At 39.4% G+C, this 19,638-nt stretch overlaps 1 protein-coding gene across 9 annotated transcripts in view; it reads left to right on the top strand.

The window, feature by feature from the left end:
- The window catches only part of tnika (TRAF2 and NCK interacting kinase a), a 385,955-nt gene that overhangs the window by 219,944 nt on the left and 146,373 nt on the right, over positions 1–19,638 (top strand). The gene's annotated exons all lie outside the window — the stretch shown is intronic.

Genomic DNA, 19,638 nt, shown 5'->3' with positions numbered 1-19,638 from the left:
AGTTTTTAAATAGCAGAATAAAAGTAATAGACTCATCACCATAATTTCGCAGGGGAGCAAACACGTGTCGGCCGTTATTTTAGTGGTATTAATAAGACATGTCAGAAGTGCTGCAAAAATGAAAAATATAGCTAATTCATGTTTCATTTTTCACTTATTCAACTTGAGGTGTCTTGTGATGTCTAGTGAGGTGCAAGTTAATTACCAAAAATACACTATGTAGCATTTTGAGGCTTTTTGTTGCACAAATATCATCAAGACTCTGTCTTTTGGTGATCACAGTTTGTTTCCAATTCAGAACAGGAGGACAAATGTCTTCACAGCTTTATAATTCTTTATGATCAAGGAGATGCCATAGGTGTTTAGTGTCATTAAATAGAAATCAGTGTAGTCATCATTAAAATTTTTTTCCTCTGTCGGGGAAGGAGAGTGACGGTTGTTCTTTGTAGCAACCTGAAAGACAGAAGGCCCAGGTGGAAAGGACAATTTTGCTTCAGTAGCAAAGATTATTAATTATGTAATTCAAGTGTTCTGAAAAGACTGTCTTTAATGTGTGATGGGACGTTGCGTGCCAATTTTAAAGTTATACCGTACCTCTCAAATAATGCAAAGAGTACATAATATGTGTTTCGACGTAATTGGGGCTCATCAGGTGTATGCACTTTTGCTTCCCCTTACGGAGATCAAACCTTGGCGAAGCTTCTGACGTTGAGCCACGGTGGCTGGTTCGCTTACTTGACAGGGTGAAAATCAGAGTATTAAATTCTGAATCACAATCTGATTATTTGAATGGTGGTTACCTACCAGGTAATGCTTGTGGTTGGTCGGCCAGTTGGCAAACATCCACCACGTCCACTCAGTTGGCAAGAAGCAGATCATAGATATGTGATACAGTACCTGCCAAATAATACAAAGAGTACATGGCCCTTGTTTTGCCTAAAGTCTCCACCAGTAATATTCTTTCCTTTCCTTGTCATTCATATACATTAATCCAACAGCCCATCTTTGGTTTCTAGGAGTAATTGTAGCTCTTGAGTAAATTTACACGACAGCAGGAACTTATACATACTTACCATTGAAAGGGCCTCATAGATTATGTTGCTCTTCTTTTTATATAGGCTGTTATGTTTAATTTTGAGCATTATCAAAAAGTGACTTACAGAACAGTTAACGTTGTAGAAGAATGCAACCAAAAGCAAGATGACGATAAAGGGGGGAATGAAATATCAAGACTGAATGTGAATGGGATTTTCAGGGACACCAAGCCCACACTCAGTCGGTTTTAAGGGAGTGTGTCATAATGGATACATCATTGGAGCTTAAATCAAAAGACTGCTAGTTTAATTCTTGTGTACCATCCAGCTATTCTTTTATACTGCTTCTTGTCCAACTATAAAAAATATATATATTGAATAATATTGTATCATTGTATGGGGCTGGCTTAAGGGTATTTTATGCCCTTAGGTAGTGTCGGTTGCAAGCTACCAAAAAGAGAAATCTAAAAGAAAGTCCCCCTTTTAGATCCACATGTTTGGATCCATAACTGAAGATACTGTAACTGGATCCTTGGAGAGTGATGCAATCGGATTTGATCCTAGGGGGTGCAGAGGTACCCCTTGGAGACTGGTGCCCTTACAATCGTGCATGAAATCAATGAACAGGGTTGGGGATCAGGGACTTCTGGAGGAGGTTTTGGTGTCCCTACGCTGGAGGCTACTTGGCCTGTACCTATAGCTGGTCCTGTCTTAGATCCTAAGTTTATATTTTGTTTAATTAAGACAGCAGGGGTGTAGTATTTAGGCTTAATTATTAATAAAGCAAAACAGAAATTAATTACATTTTTCTTGTAAATATAATTTTTTCATTTAAAAAACAATACATTTTTAACTAATCTGAAAATTAAATTTAAGGGGCAGGCAAAAAAATTTGCTAAAAAGTAAAGGCCAAAGTTAAAGTAAACAGTTTGAGCATCAGCAGCATAAATCAGTAATCAAAAAAGATATTGGCCAAAAACAGAAAAACATCAAGAAGCCTGTCAAGTCAAGTCAATTTGGGGAGAATGCACTGGTATAGTGTGTTGCCGCACCCACTACATGACGAAACAACTTGGGATCCCAGTTTGCAACCCCCCAGGCAGACACGCGGTCCAGTCCCACCCTCCAGAAATGACCCTCTATCTGTCACAGCCAGGTGTTACGTGGGCGGCCCCTTGGCCTGGTCCAGCTACTCGGGTCCCCAACAATGACGACGATCTTATGAGTCGGATCACCCTTGGGGAAACGCACCACATGGCCATAGTGCCGTAATTGACACTCCCTCACACTGCAGGTAATGTGCTTCATTCGGGACTCCAGAAAGTCAAACCAACGGTACCCAAGGATTTTCCGGAGAGACACATTAGCAAAGGAGTCCAGTCTTCTTCTCAGGTCACTGGATAGTGTCCATGTCTCACAACCATATAGCATGACAGGAAGCTCCAGGACTCTAAAGACTTGGACCTTCTTCCTTTTGCATAGATATAGGGAGCGCCACACACTCCTTTCTAGAAACCTCATGACCCCCCATGCTCTCCCAATCCATCTACTGACTTCACAGGAAGAGTCACCAGAAACATGACTCTCACTGCCAAGGTAAGTAAACCTCTCGACAAGGTCGACACTCTCTCTGCAAACAGACACACTGTTGATGGCTGTGCCGAAGAGGTCATTAAACGCCTGAATCTTGGTTTTTATCCAGGACACTCGCAAGCCCAGACACTCAGACTCCTCGCTCAGTCTGTCAAGCACCCCGATCAGAGCCTCCATTGACTCCGTGAAGATCACAGTATCGTCAGCAAAGTCAAGATCCATGAATCTTTCTTCACCAACAGATGCCCCACAGCCACTGGACCCCACGACCTTGCCCAACACCCTGTCCATACAAGCACTGAACAGAGTAGGAGCAAGAACACACCCCTGACGAACCCCAGAATCAACTGGGGAAACACAAAGGTTCTGCCTCCACTCTGCACAGCACTCACAGTACCAGTGTATAGGCTGGCTATGATATCCAGCAACTTTGAGGGGATCCTGCGAACCCACAGGATGTCCCACAGGGCAGCTTGATCAACTGAATGAAACGCAAAGCATGAAGAAGCCTGACAGAATGAAAATTGGTAAGCACAAGTTTAAGATTTTTTATCTCGAAACTACTATAACTAAAGTGTTGCACTGCCATCTTTTATATGCTTGCAGTGATGTGCTGTATCACAAGGCTGGGTCATGTGACCAAACAAAATCAATCAAGTCTAAACCAACGTTAGCAAATGTAGCCAGAAACAGACATCATTAATGGCAGCACCCACAAAATTATCATGTGCAAAACATATAAAAAAAATATAAATGCATTAAACAATATTGTAACGATATAAGAAATAAAAATTAAATATTTTACAAAAATCAAGCATAAAGTTTAATGCCTCCCAGTAGTATTCTTGCCAGAATGAGTCTCCCAAATATAAAGTAATAATCTATATCCTCTAATCATTTGTTTTTCACAATAATTACTATAATTCAGAATTGACAGGACCTGAATAATAATCTGGTAGTGTTATATGGTACTGACAAAAACAACAGAAACTTAGGAACACTGATCTGACTATGTCTTTTCAATCTGTAAGTGAAACACAGCTGCTAGAAAAAATCAAAACACAAACTGTAGACAACTGACCCAACAAGCCCAGAACTAAACCTGGGGCCAAAGAGCTGTGCGTCTAAATATGTAGTTGCTGCCATTCTGTAAATCTTATGAAATAATTCAGAAGCAAGAAAGCATAATATGAAGGGACAGGCAAGGCTTCTGATTCACTTATTCTAAATCATTAGCCTGGCATAATGATGGGAAAAGGCATTTTCATTGTTCTTCTGAGCTGAATGAAATAAAATTTGGTATCAACTTTATGAGAAACAAAACAGATCTAAAACTAAACACAAAAACTGTTTTTAATTTCAGTTTTTAATGGGTACAGCATTTATTTCTAGTAAAGAAAAGGTGGCAAGTCAGCCCTACTGCATTGAAAAATTATTTCTCTCATTAGTTAATTGAAATAACATTGTCTTTGTCAAATACTGATTACAACTTTTGTCTTATGTTCTTCATTGTAGCTAATTTCCAAATGATCCTTTCATTAAGGCTTACATCATTTGATCGTTTCTCTTTGAATTTAGTCTTTTGATTTACGCTAACACTGCAGTCACTTACACCTGGCTGTGTGAACTGCTGTCATCATCCCATTTAAAGATAAACATTTATTGCAGCCAGCGATGGCCTTCAGAAACAAAGAGCAAAGCTGATAATCGGCAAGTAATTCCTTTTCTTTATCAGTAGTCAAAGTAGAGCTGATAACAAAGGAAGGAGGAAAGAAACTCCTTCAGAGGAGATGCACATCAGAATGAAATAAAGCTTACTTCTGACACATGTCAGCTCTGAAAGCATCTTCATGAATGAATAGATCTGTTGGATAAGTGAAGCTACTATTTTAACTTCATCAAAATTGCAGGGTTTTCTGTTCTTTCTTTTGATTTATGTAGTATATTTGAACTCAAATCCTCATCCAGAAATGGAATATCTATAAGCACAGACTATCTACTGTCTCTGGGGACCCCTTTCAGAGTTTTATCTTCTATTTTAATTTTAAAGCTCACTTTAATTTATTAAATAATTCAAATAAAAATGAGCAATAGTTGGTTCATCCTTCCTTTACATTAACAGTTTGCTAATTATTTAAAGTAATTACACTTTTATATGGCGGCACAGGCTGCTGCCTTGCACTAAGGAGACCTGGGTTTGCTTCCCGGGTCCTCCCTGCATGGAGTTTGAATGTTCTCCCCCTGTCTGCTTGAGTTTCCATCCACAGTCCAAAGACATGCAGGTTAGGTGCATTGGCGATCCTAAATTGTCCCTAGTGTGTGTGACCTGCTGTGGGCTGGTGCCCTGCCCGGGATCTGTTCCTACCTTGCACACTGGGATTGGCTCCAGCAGACTTTTGTGTTCGGATATAGCAGGTTAGATGGATGCTTTTATCACATCCCGCATCGATTATTGTAACTCGCTGATGGCAGGTGCCACTTCTAATCTTCTATCACAGCTCCAGCTTATTCGAAACTCAGCTGCAAGAGTCCTTACTCAAACCAGCAGCAGCGGCGAGCACATCACACCCATCCTGTGCCATCTTCACTGGCTCCCTGTGTCTTACAGAATCAAATATAAAATCCTACTAATAACCTACAAAGCCTTAAATAACCTTGCGCCAAACTACACAAGTGACCTTCTCCATCACTAATTGCCTGCCCACCCACTAAGATCCTCTGATTCTGGCAATCTTGTTGTGCCCCACACTAATCTACACTCCATGGGTGACAGGGCCTTCACCTGTATAGCACCCAAAATCAGGAATGGCCTACCGAAATTAATTAGATCAGCTGACTCCATGAATGCTTTTAAAAAAAAACAACTCAAAACTCATCTGTTGAGGAAGGCTTTTACCTCTACTTAATTTTATTACCCTTCTTTCAGTTTACCTCTATGTCCAGATGCTCATGTAACCTGTGTGTGTGTACTAGACCATCAATTATGTTGTCTGTTAAGCATTTTTTCTCTGAATTCACTGTCGTAATCTTCTTTATTTATTTATTTATTTGGTTTGTACAATGCTATATACTGTATATCCTGTCGTTCTTTCTTATATTCTGTAAGTGCCTTGAGCATGGGAAAGGTGCTGTATAAATAAAATGTGTTATTATTTTTATTGTTATGGATGGACACTTTTATATAGGCTCAGAGGTTGGTTGACATTTTGTAAAAATCCATCCATTCATCCATCCATCCATCCATCCATCCATCCATCCATCCAGCCAGTCAGTCAGCAAGCCAGCTAGCAATGTTTTTAAATCCATTTAATGCAATTACAGTGTTGTTATCTAAATATATTAAAAATTGGATTCCTGCCTGTCTGCCTGTCCAAGGATCAAACAAAAACCACCACACCAATATCTAGAAAAGTTAGCCTAACTTAAAATACAGGAAAGAAAGATTTTATATTTCCTGTATATACACATATCTACAAAAAAGTAATTACTGAGACAACCTTACTAAAAGTTGGCATTATTTGCTGAAATAGTACTTAATTAATAGTGCTACATATACACTAGATGGAAACAATAACTCAATAGTGTGCATAACTGATGGTGCTCTGAAGGAATTGCATGTTGTTTATTTACAATCTATCTTATAATTTATTCTTACATATAACACAGAATTTATGTCTGTCTTTTCAAGCATCCCACGAAAACTGCCATAACTATTTCTACAAAGCTATGCAGTTATTTCCCGTAATTGTCTTACTTGGAAGTTAGGTTAATAAATGTGTATGATTCTGTAAAGACAAAAATGTTTATTTCCTTTTCCTCACCCCTTTAGCCTATGAAGCCAGCTGTTTCTCTTTTCAACCTGTGATAGTGAAATGTAACCTCACCTTACCCTTCATTTAAAAGTTTAAAACCTGTCACCTTCATGGATAATTCCAGATCATTCAACTAGTCACATCAACCAATCATGGCTGATAAAGCAGCTTTTTCAAAAATGGAAAGCACAGATGTGTATCCGAAACAGAAATGCAGTGGTAGAGCAGCTGCAATATAGAAAGTATTTTTGATAAGCTGTACTACTATTGGACCACATTGTGTGAATATGTGGGGAACATAAAAAAATATTTTTAAAAGATGTAAAAATATATATAGGAAGATATGGGAAGATACTCTCAACATAATTCCTTCTGTTCTTTGAGACAATATACAGTAAATGTTAAAAGTGTGTAGCATATTTCATAAGTAATTATTTTTTATTTGAACGCCCTTCTCATAATTGTTTTTTACTGTTCATCATATTAGTTTCTAAAGATAAAGAGTTGGGGTATCAGCCTGGTAAACTCATATAATTAAACAGAATGCAAACATAAACAAAACACACAACAGTTCTGGAGACCTCTATACAGACACCAGGTCAGGATAGAACTGTCTCAAAAAGGCAGATCTTCAGGTCTGTCCTTGTAACAGAAAGAGGAAGGTCTAGGTGGACGGATAATGGAAGCAAAGTCAGTGGTATTACAGCAGTCAATCTTCTGGTCCTCAGAAGGAGGAAGAGAAAAGGTATTAGGACACAATGCCAGGCTGTCCCCTACACTCATGACACAGTATATTATAAGACTGGGAGGTGATCACGGGTTAGCAGTTGAAAGTGAGCAGGCATCTTCTGTTCAGACATTTTGGTCTTTTTTTCAGAGTATTCTGGTTTTCTGTGCAAATAAATTAATTAAAAAAGAACAAGAAAAGGCTTAACACTCTATACTCTTCCTGACAGCAGCATAGCAAAGCAATCTTCTGTGCTGTTCTGAGTCAAATATGTGATCAGTGCCACCAAATGCGTGGGAAGTGGGTGTCTAAAACGGCCTCCTCATTTCAGTCAACATTTTCCTTTTGCAAATGCTATAATAATGGGTTCTCATTTAACATTTTTGTTCAAAAAATAGGGAAGGGCATGTACTCAACCAAATTATAATCTTCCTGCTCCACTTCACATATGGTCATGTGAAAAAGAAAGTACACCCTCCTTTAGATTTATGGATTATTTATCACATCATCATCATAACTAACAATCATCTTGTCCACGCCAAGCTTGAAAATTAGATAAATCCAACTTGGGTGACAGGCATCACATTAGAGATTTTAATTTGTTCAACGTGATGTGATTGATATTTTTTATGTCTATTTTAAGTGGCTTTGGGACTTCAAATGCTTATCTGGAATGCCAGCTTGCGCTACTATTTGGAGAGATAAGTTCCATAAACTAAATTAACATTAATATTTTGATGCTGAATGACATTGCAGTAAAGAGAAAATAAAATGGCCTTAGCACTCGAATGATTGTTATCCTTCTTCTATAAGAACTAAAAATAATTTGATAAGTGTAAAAAAATATCATTTAAGAATGCTGCCCAATGATACAAATAAATTTGTTTAAATATGTATCACTTTATGCTATGAACAATCTTGTCAATATGTATGTAAATTAGAAATGTAGCAGTTGCAGTATCAGAGGGAAATAGGATACTATTGAAAAAACAGCTAGACATTTATTATAATAAATATAAAGGAAATTAGATTAAAAGTGGAAGGAAACATTTTTGAAAAACTTTTGTAAAAAATCTGATTTCCCTCCTGGTAAACATCTAACAAGGAACGCTTTCAGGGTGATTTCAGCACTCTAGATGTACCTTTGTCCATAGAATAAGTGGTTTTATTTCAGAAACCAATGGTAGAATTTACTTATCTTATAGGTCATAAATTTTAAAACGTCTACAACATTATGCACAAAAGATGCATTCTTGATTATCTTGGCACCAGAGAGTGGTGATGTGTTGCATGTTCAAGAAATATTATAATATTATACCAAACAATGCAGAAAAGTCTGGGATAATGAGTGCAGAGCAGTCACAGTGAAGCACTATAAGGGTGAATTGTTGTTTCATCTGAAGGAGACCCAGTATCATTTCAAGGCACTTCTTTTGGCTAAGTTTTCAATGCTAGTGTGTCATAGAAAGAATGTGCATCATTGTTCATAATGACCATCAGTTTTGTCTTCACTTTTCCACTGCTAACTCTCTGTCCCAAAACTAAGCCTTCCTTCTTAATTAGCTGTTGATTTGGTGGGACTCACACTACAACATTACACAGCATGTAAAGGATGTCACTACCCACACTAAAGTAACACAGTCTTACCAGGAGAGTCTGCTCTACCCTTTCTTATTCAAATTCCACTGTGTTATCAGTCCAGCCTGTCAGTGATGTGGGCCCTTAAGTATGTGTAACAGTGCACCACCTCCACATCACTCACTGAATACTGACCAGGTATAGAGGCTTTTCGGTGTTGCCAAAGTCATCAACCATTGTCTTATTTTTTCTGATTAAGTTGAACTCAAATATTTTTGCACCAAGGAAAAATGCCCCCCATCTGAATCCCATATACAGTGGAACCTCGGCTTGCGAGCATAATTCATTCCGGAAACGTGCTCGCAGTCCAAAGCACTCGTATATCAAAGTAAATTTCCCCATAAGAAATAATGGAAACTCAGATGATTCGTTCCACAACTCAAAACTAATCATATAAAAATGATTAATACAAAATATAAAGTAAAAATACATAAAACAAATTAACCTGCACTTTACCTTTGAAAAGAATCATGGCTGGTGTGAGTGAGTTTCTAAACTCTTGTGGGATTCCACCCAACGGGACGACACGCGGAAGAGCGTCCCAAAGCAATTGCAGTCTCCCAGCGCTGTAGCAGTTCGCCGTAAAAGCGAATCCGAAAATATCGCTGACATGCAATAAGCCCCTGCCGTCAATGGGTGATACAAGGAACAAGGAACATTATAAATGCACAGGGCACAGTACTGCTTGGCCACAACATTGCCTTACTGCTGTGTCTGTGTATAGGAAAGTGGCAGATCCCGCTACAATAAATAACAACGCTGTTGCTGTTTCAAGCTGAATAAGGCTGGTGTTGTTAAAGTACTGAGACTCAGCTTCGTATTTTGGGGCGCAAAATGAGGACTCGCACGTCATAGCACACACGTGCGTGCACACACACACACACACACACAGTCACAATGCTGTAGTAAATTGTATACGTTCGTATGGATGTTGACTATATGAGTGAGGCACGCTGACTCAGATGGACAATAGTAGACGATTGCCCACGAGAGAGAGAGAGAGAGAAAGAGAGAGACACACACACATGTACGCGCGAGAGAGATAGACACACACACACACACACACACATGTGTGCGCGCGAGTAGAACCATCAGCTCAGTAGTGATCACATGCCGCTCAGCAGACAAAGCGTATCCATACTACTCGTATTGCAAGACCTCGCTTGTTTATCAAGTCAAAATTTATTAAAAATTTTTTAAAAATTCGTAAACCAAGTTACTCGCAAACTGAGGTTCCACTGTAATCTGTCTCATACCCCTTAAAAATGCAACTCATTAGTGTAGAATCATCAGAGAATTTCTGAGTGTGACATGGCCTGGTATCATATTTATAGTCCAAGACATGTAAGGTGAACAGAAAAGGTGACAGAACTCTACCTTCTGATGCTCCAATGTGGCTCACAGCCACATCAGAGACATAGTCCTTGAGCCTCACAAACTGCAGTCTGTTAGACAGGTAGTCCATTATCCAGATCACAAAGGAGTACCTATAAAGGCAGCCCAACACAAACAAAGCCAAATCCACAAACTAGAAATTGGTAGTCAGAAAAACAGAGACAGAAAAGGTCAAAATACAGAAAAATCTACAAAATAAGTACTTAACGATTAAACTCTGCAAAAACGCAGAGCCAATTTGGAAGACCTGACCTTCTTCCTGAGATTTTATAGGCAGAGAGCAGTTCTTTAGCTGCAGTTTTGAGGAGACAGAGCATATACTGTAACTAAACACATACCAACAGTTTTGAATAATAAATATGCCCATAATGTGTGAAGCTACACTGAAGATCCCACAAGACACATACAAATGCTAATGCCACTTGTCCATAAGGTCTACAGATAAACCTCAGAAAAGGAATATTAAATACTCATTTAGTACTTTGTTCAATATCAATCAAACTGGTATTGGATCGCATTGACAAATAATAGTTCACACTTTTATTAGTACTAAGAGAATAGTATTTTAAAAGTGTTCTGAAAAATACCTAGATGTCTTGGCTGATAATGTCTAGCTTTCTTGATTGCCAAGTGAATTTATGCATTACAATGCACACTCGTACACAATAGTATTTTTCCAGTTGTATGAGTAACAGGATATGTCACTCATACCAATAACAGTATAACAGATACCATTAAAGCCCTCAAAAAGCATCAGTGACAAAAGACCATATGCCACTGCTGTAACATGCACAAAATGATGGAAATCTTCCTGAAACAAATGCACCTACTAAATCTTTCGTATGACATCTGTAATAGTGAGAACTGCTCTGGAGCCTTTCAATGCAAATCATCCCACACGTTTCCCAGAATTTCATGAAAATAAGAAGTGCACTTTTTTGTAAGTTGTTACTGCTTATACCTAATCCCCAAAAAAGTGAGTCATTCTTGTTTTGCAGCTCACATGACACATAGCAATTCATCCCGCTATTTTAAAACTTTTCTAATCAACTAATGTGTCATGGTGCAAACTAGTGCCTGATGCCGCCAAGATAGCCTCTAGTACCTATAGTCCAAAATTGGACTAAGTGGGTTTGAAAAATGTATGTTATATTAATAAATGTTTAGTCATAGACTTATAAATAGTTAGTATGCTTTGTTTAGTGATTCAGTCTAATACTTCCAATTTAAGAATATAAAAGAAATGAGACTAACTGAAAACATATCCATTTGGAACTAGAAAATAAGAAAACAAAAACTCTGCATATCTACATTGTAGAAAAAACAAACTTCTCAGGGATGACAGTCTTTTAGAATAAACACAGTTAGGGTGTGGCTGACCTAGACCAATGGCCCCCCTGCCCCTTCCTAGGAATTCTGTATTATAGTATAGTATGCAAGAGTGTCACAGCAGGATGTCAAGAAGAACCAGAAAGTGGGAAAAATGGTTAGAGAATGGCACAAGTGTTTATCCTCGCAGCTCCAGGTCCCTGAGGTTAAATCCTGACTTGTCTGTATGAATGAAGACATACAAACTGGCAAGTTTAAATTGATCCAATGTTCAGTAATGTGGGTGTGTGCCTGAATGTGTCATGTGATTGACAAGCACTCCATATTGGCTTATTGAGTTGTCTTCTACCTTGGGCCAGTGTTGACAGAATAGACTTTATTCCTGTGCATTCTAGATATAGAATTGATGGATTTACAGATAGTAAAAATGTTAATAAAAATAAGCAATGCTAAAAAGTAATAATTTAATTGTATTTAAAGAAATAATAGTTTTTTTTACAGTATGAAGTACTAAACTTCTTTTAATGAGAGAACTTAACCTATATCCCTAAAGTACTTGAAAGGAGTGTGAAGTACAGACATTACTTCTGAAAGGTAAATATGATCCAATAAACATAAAACTTTATAAGATGGATTATTTAATCAACTTTAAATATTGACGTGTTATTTAACATCTGGTCATGTTTCATATGGTTGATCTACATATGATCTCTTCTGGGACATTTGAGTGTTTTAAATTGCCTCCAATTAAGGCATTTCCATAATTAATTCTTCTTCGTATAAATAATAGTTTTTTCAAGTCATGCCCTACCCTCAAACATTTTCAGACAACACCACAGTCCTCTCAACTCTGTGGTCCCGCAACAATTAAAGCTATGACAAGTTAAATTTCGAAGAAATCACAATTCAGTCAGGTGTATATTTATGACTAGCAAAATACCCATGCTTCGCAGCGGCAAAGTACTGCCTTAAAATTTTTATTAAGAAGAAAATGAAACTCTTTTAAACTGAGGGAAAATATACTAATAATTATTTGTTTAGGATCTCTTTGTATACCACATTGTCAGTTCGGCCCTCCGGTTGTAATATGACCAAGCTGTGCACTGAGCTTACTCTTAAGCATGCAACGTACAGTTGGCCATGTGAACTGTAATCTTGTTTCAAATCTCACAGCTTGGATTGCTGCTGTCATAATCGGTTTGAGTTTCATGGTTTGTTTCAATCATGTTAGTATTTGCAGGACTTGTGTTGAAGAGACACTCGGCATCTGTCAAGCGTTGTAAGTATACAACCGGTTTCATCGATAACTTCACATCCAGCTTTTGAGAGTTTAAAAATTCATAAACATCAAAGTGTCCACTACTGAAATCGTCACCTGTGAATCTAAGATGTTTAAGAGGCAATGGCGGTTGTCGAAAGGTGTAAAATATTTGGCCATTTCGGTACACTTGAAAGCGACAACCAAACAATTCAGCAGCAGCCATCCACTCACAGGCAGATGCATAGGTGAAGGGCTTAAGCATTTGCCTCTTCTAGTGCTCCTGTATAGTATAATTATCACCAGTACCGTCATCAGTCCACACCTTGAACCTGTCCCAGTCATTCAATACATAAGACACAATGTTCCTCCAGATATCAAGAGTGAGCCTGATATGGCCGTGCAATATGTAACAAAGAGAATGGAAAAGGCAGGTGCCATCTCCGGGCATGGAATCCACTCAGTAAGTGACAGTTCTTTGATCGATGGTGATCACCTCGATAGACATGTTAATGGGGGTACGGTTGGAATGATAAAGGAAATGGGTACCTGAGCAATGTAAAGTAAGTCTAAAATACCTACACAATAACTATAATCGTAATAAATGAACAATAAAACAGCGGCCGTGGATTAAATAAAAAGGCTGTAGTTATCAGCAGGGAGACGTGAATCCCGTGGCGAAGCAAGGAAGGGAATGTAGAGACTGGAGCGACAGACGGCCTTATATAGGCAGGCAGCCAACAACGTGGGAGGCGTTGGGATGGGGGACCCAACGCCGCCTCACACGGTGACCAAGCTGCAGGCTATGGACGTATATATGTACGTAAGTAGGATTCAGTTAGCGTTGGGAACCCGCGTACCAAATTTCTTGAAGATGGGCCCATAAGTAACAACGACCATTGAAAAGTTCAATATGGCGGCTGACAGTGGCATCATACCACTGAAATAAGTACCAAATTTCAGCCTTCTACCTACACGGGAAGTTGGAGAATTAGTGATGTTGGAAAGTTCAATATGGCGGCTGACAGTGGCGTCATACCATCGAAATAAGTAAGTACATTGGTTTCGGTTATCGTAGGGAAGCCGCCTACCAAATTTCGTGAAGATGGGGCCATAAATAAAAAAGTTCAACATGGCGGACGTTGTCGACTGTTATCAACCGTTATGACCGTTAGTTACTTGTAGAATTTCGAAATGAAACCTGCTTAACTTTTGTAAGTAAGCTGTAAGGAATAAGCCTGCCAAATTTCAGCCTTCTACCTACACGGGAAGTTGGAGAATTAGTGATGAGTGAGTGAGTGAGTCAGTGAGGGCTTTGCCTTTTATTAGTATAGATCACGGAGAAGCGATGCAACATAGAATCGAAAGAGTTAAACGATCGGACATATTAGAAATTATACAGCCAATAATGTATACAATTACGTATGTCCAAAAGTATCACACTTTACTCGAAATTTATCTGCAAAACACGGACAAAGAAGTTTTCTTGGATTTCAGTTATATCATGATGCAATGGCAATATCCAGAACTATCAGTCAGTCAGATTTATTTATTACAATGACTTGCAATCCACAGTGGCCAGAAATTCGTTGATTCTTGAGAACAATGCCACTGGCTACATCGGGTAGTTATACGTTGCATTTTCATGATGTAAGTCTAAATTCAATGCGACACTGAAGAAAAGTTAATTCCAAATATTGTTTTTACTGAAGTTTTAAATTAAAGTTGAAATTTTAAAAGGTATTTCCGTGTTAATATCAAAGACAAAAAGAATCGAATCCCCAAAAAGAAACGAATTCCTATAACGCAACATGAAACATAATTTTCTTTCAATATATTACATTTTGCTATTTTAACTATGGTTAATTACTCACTGAACTATAATGCATATGTAACAGTTCCCATGAAAATAACAATTTTTTAAAATTTAAATTGTACATCTGGTTACCCATACCCAGTGGTTGGCGAGCAAAGCGATACAATAATATACACACACATATTACACACAAACAAACACACAATTATATTAAATGTATTTTGTGTCTATGTATTGTATTGCATATATATCTATAATAATAAAAGGCAAAGCCCTCACTCACTCACTCACTCACTCACTCACTCACTCACTCACTCACTCACTAATTCTCCAACTTCCCATGTAGGTAGAAAGCAGAAATTTGGCAGGCTTATTCCTTACAGCTTACTTACAAAAGTTCAGCAGGTTTCATTTCGAAATTCTACGCGTAACGGTCATAACGGTCGATAACGTTCGACAACGCCGCCATGTTGAACTTTCTTATTTATGGCCCCATCTTCACGAAATTTGGTAGGCGTCTTCCCTGCGCTAACCGAAACCGATGTACTTACTTATTTTGATGGTATGACGCCACTGTCAGCCGCCATATTGAACTTTCCAAACGTCACTAATTCTCCAACTTCCCGTGTAGGTAGAAGGCTGAAATTTGGCAGGCCCATTCCTTACAGCTTACTTACAAAAGTTAAGCAGGTTTCATTTTGAAATTTTATGCATAACGGTCATAACGGTCAACAACGTCCGCCATATTGAACTTTCTTATTCATGGCCCCATCTTCACGAAATTTGGTAGGCGGCTTCCCTGCGCTAACCGAAACCAATGTACATACTTATTTCGGTAGTATGACGCCACTGTCAGCCAGCATATTAAACTTTCCAACGTCACTAATTCTCCAACTTCCCGTGTAGGTAGAAGGCTGAAATTTGGTACTTATTTTCGTGGTATGATGCCACTGTCATATTGAATTTTCCAAACGCCGTAGGTAGAAGGCTGAAATTTGGCAGGCCATTCCTTACAGCTTACTTACAAAAGTTAAGCAGGTTTCATTTTGAAATTTTATGCATAACGGTCATAACGGTCAACAACCGCCATATTGAACTTTCTTATTCATGGCCCCATCTTCACGAAATTTTAGGCGGCTTCCTGCGCTAACCGAAACCAATGTACATACTTACTGTATGACACCACTGGCCGCCATATTGAACTTTCCAACGTCACTAATTCTCCAACTTCCCGTGTAGGTAGAAGGCTGAAATTTGGCAGGCTCATTCCTTACAGCTTACTTACAAAAGTTAAGCAGGTTTCATTTCGAAATTCTATGCATAATGGTCATAACGGTCAACAACGCCTGCCATGTTGAACTTTCTTATTTATGGCCCCATCTTCTCGAAATTTGGTAGGCAGCTTCCCTGCACTAACCGAAACCAATGTATGTACTTATTTCGGTGGTATGATGCCACTGTCGGCCGCCATATTGAACTTTTCAACAGTCTTTGTTACTTATGGGCCCATCTTCAAGAAATTTGGTACACGGGTTCCCAACGCTAACTGAATCCTACTTACGCATATATACGCCCATAGCCTGCACCTCGGTCACCGCGTGAGGTGGTGTTGTGTCCCCCGTCCCAACGCCTCCCACGTTGTTGGCTGGCTGCCTGCCTATATAAGACTGTCCATCGCTCCGGTCTCTACATTCCCTTCCTTGCTTCGCCACGGGATTCACGTCTCCCTACTGATAATTACAGCCCAAATTTGTTTTTCCACGGCTTCTCCGCTGTTTTATTGTTTGTTTATTACAATTATAGGTATTGTATAGGTATTTTACAATTACTTTACATTGCTCAGGTACCCATTTCCTTTATCATTCCAACCCCCAATAACATGTCTATCGAGATGATCACTATCGATCAAAGAACTGTCACTTACCGAGTGGTTTCCTGCCCGGAGATACCACCTACCTTTTCCATTCTCTTTGTTACATATTGCACGGCCATATCAGGCTCACTCTTGATATCCGGAGGAAGATTCTGTCTTATGTATTGAATGACTGGGACAGGTTCAAGGTGTGGACTGATTACGGTACAGGAGATAATTATACTACACAGGAGCACTATAAGAGTGAAATGCTTAAGCCCTTCACCTATGGTTCTGCATGTGAGTTGATGGCTGCCACTGAATTGTTCGGTTGTCGCTTTCAAGTGTACCAAAATGGCCAAATAGTTTACACCTTTCGACAACCGCCAATGCCTCTTAAACATCTTAGATTGACAGGTGATGATTTCAGTAGTGGACACTTTGACGTTTATGAATGTTTAAACTCTCAAAAGCTGGATGTGATTTTATCAATGAAACCGGTTGTGTGCTTACAACGCTTGACAGATGCCAAATGTCACTTCAACACAACAAATCCTGCAAATACTGTCGTAATTGAAACAAACCATGAAACTCAAACCGATTATGACAGCAGCAATCCAAGCTGTGACATTTGAGACAAGATTACTGTTCACATGGCCAACTGTAAGTTACATGCTCAAGAGTAACCTCAGCGCACAGCTTGGTCATGTTACAACCGGAGGGCCGAACTGACAACATGGTATACAAAGAGATCCTTAACAAATAATTATTGGCATATTTTCCCTCAGTTTAAAAAGGTTTAATTTTCTTCTTAATAAAAATTTTAATGCAGTACTTCGCCGCTGTGAAGCGCGGGTATTTTGCTAGTATTGTATATTGTACAGTGTATACATAGTTGTGTTACCTGGCTTCACATGGGAAATTTGCTGTGACAATAGGCAGACTTACAACCAGACGAGTTGAGGCAATTTGTACTTAGGGCCGAGAGCCAGAGGAAAACAATCTATATATAATTCACTAAGGGCACGCAAGACAGCGAGCGCCAGCAAGACAGAGAGCCACGCTCGCCAACTCACAGAGTCCCGCCCGCCAACTCTAAGACCATAGGATATGCTCGACAGAGCCCCGCCCGCCAACTCTAACCCTCCTCCCGCGTCATGGGATATGCACGACAGAGCCTCGCCCGCCAACTGCAACCCTCGTCCTGTGTCCACCGTCGCTCTCGAGGCATGTGTGCTGCCTGCTCATGTGCCCGCACGCAACAACTCACCAAACACAGACTCGGTCACTTTCATCGTTGCTGCAGTCCACATGAGAGAGAGACACACACACAGGCGCGGGAGAGAGAGACAAATACACACAGGCGCACGAGAGAGAGACACACACACACACACAGGCATGCGAGAGAGACACATACACACAGGCGCGAGAGAGAGAGACACACACACACAGGTGCGCAAGAGAGAGACACACACACACACAGGCGTGTGAGAGACACACACATACACACAGGCACGCACGTGCATTGTTGCAATGTTACTTTTCTTGGTTGTTTATTAAATTACGGATTTTTTAAATGTTAATATTTTTCCCTGTGCTTAAAACTCACTAAAAAAAAGTTTTTTAGCAAGCTATAGCGCGAACTCTTGCAGTGTTAGTTTTTTCTGTTGTTGAAGGTTTTCTCAGTGTTATTCAATGTTTTTTCCATTTAGTTTACTATTACGCTGTGCATTCTATGGTATAATTAACTATATTTATGCATAAAAACTTAAAAAAATATATATTTACATACAGTTCATACGGTCTGGAACGGATTAATTGTATTTACATACAATCCTATGGGGGAAATTACTTCGGTTCACAACCAAATCGGTTTACAACCAGAGTTTTGGAGCGCATTATGGTCGTGAACCGAGGTTCCACTGTATATATAATCGACCAAGTCACCTGACCATGGGCTATGCACGACAGAGCCCCGAGCGCCCACTCTAACCCTCCTGCCACGTCATGGGGAACGCACGACAGAGCCCCGACCGCCAACACTCACCCTCCTCCTGCGTCCACCCTCGCTCTCGAGGCATGCACACTGCTTGCTCATGTGCCCGCCCCCAACATGTCACCAAACACATCCTCACTCGCTTTGGTCTGTGCTACAGTCCACATGCAGCTGTGAGCCACGTTGACTGTTCACGTTGATAATGATGCAGCATATGCTATGCCGCGGGTTGGCTAATATGTTAATAATGTTCTACAAGTTGCCAAAACAATCCACAGTTCATACATCTTTTGTTGTTATTTAATAAGGACTCATTTTTTCTGACTCTGGAGGGCCTTTTAATGTTTGTTTTGATCGGAGCTATTCCACTTGGCTAATTCTTATATATATTTGACTCACATCACCTTCCTTACGCCAGTGTTTCTCAACCTTTATGGTCTTATACTCCAGTTTTGCCATTTAATTTAAACACTAGCAGCAATTGCAAACCACCCTCTTGATGGAACGAGCATGATCGGGGGTTCCCCTAGGTGAAAAAACTCACTTAGAAACAGGGAAACATCTCATAGTGCTGCCAATCATTTAGGCAACCCACTCACAAACCAACTACAACAACCCACAACCTACCAGTATCAACCTGGATCACAACCCAGTGGTGGAGAAACACTGATTTAAGCGACCTACTCACAAACAGTTATTGGCAACTCATGACCCACCAGTGGTGCGATCCAATAATTAAAGAAGCACTGGCTTAACCCGGTGTGCAGCTGCCAAGACATGAAGATTGGCTTGTGAGACTTCATACTGGCACTTAAACTATTCATACCGGTGACCCACACCTGGATCCATAGAGCTTCATTTGTAATGACCTGTGCATTTTGTTACTGGTGTTCCTTACTCTTGAATTTACCATTTTCTAAGCCTACTTAATCCTCACACTGGTCAAAATTAATATTTACAATTCAAGGTGATAGAGTACAAAACATACTCTTGACTCTGATGCTCACACGTGACACAGGGAGCAGTTACTCAGGCATTCACAATATTCTAGGCCAGTATGGAGTTGCAGATTTACACATTACATATTGTATGCTTTTATGCTTTTAATTTTCTGTAAACTACCAGGTTTGAATAAAACTTACTATATAAACTGTCTGAATGAATAAAATATCTAACTCCAAGGTTAGC

This window comes from Polypterus senegalus, chromosome 1 (genome assembly GCF_016835505.1).
Source record: "Polypterus senegalus isolate Bchr_013 chromosome 1, ASM1683550v1, whole genome shotgun sequence".
NCBI lineage: Eukaryota > Metazoa > Chordata > Cladistia > Polypteriformes > Polypteridae > Polypterus > Polypterus senegalus.
The sequence above is the reverse complement of the archived record's forward strand: the minus strand, read 5'-3'. Positions and strand labels throughout refer to the sequence as shown.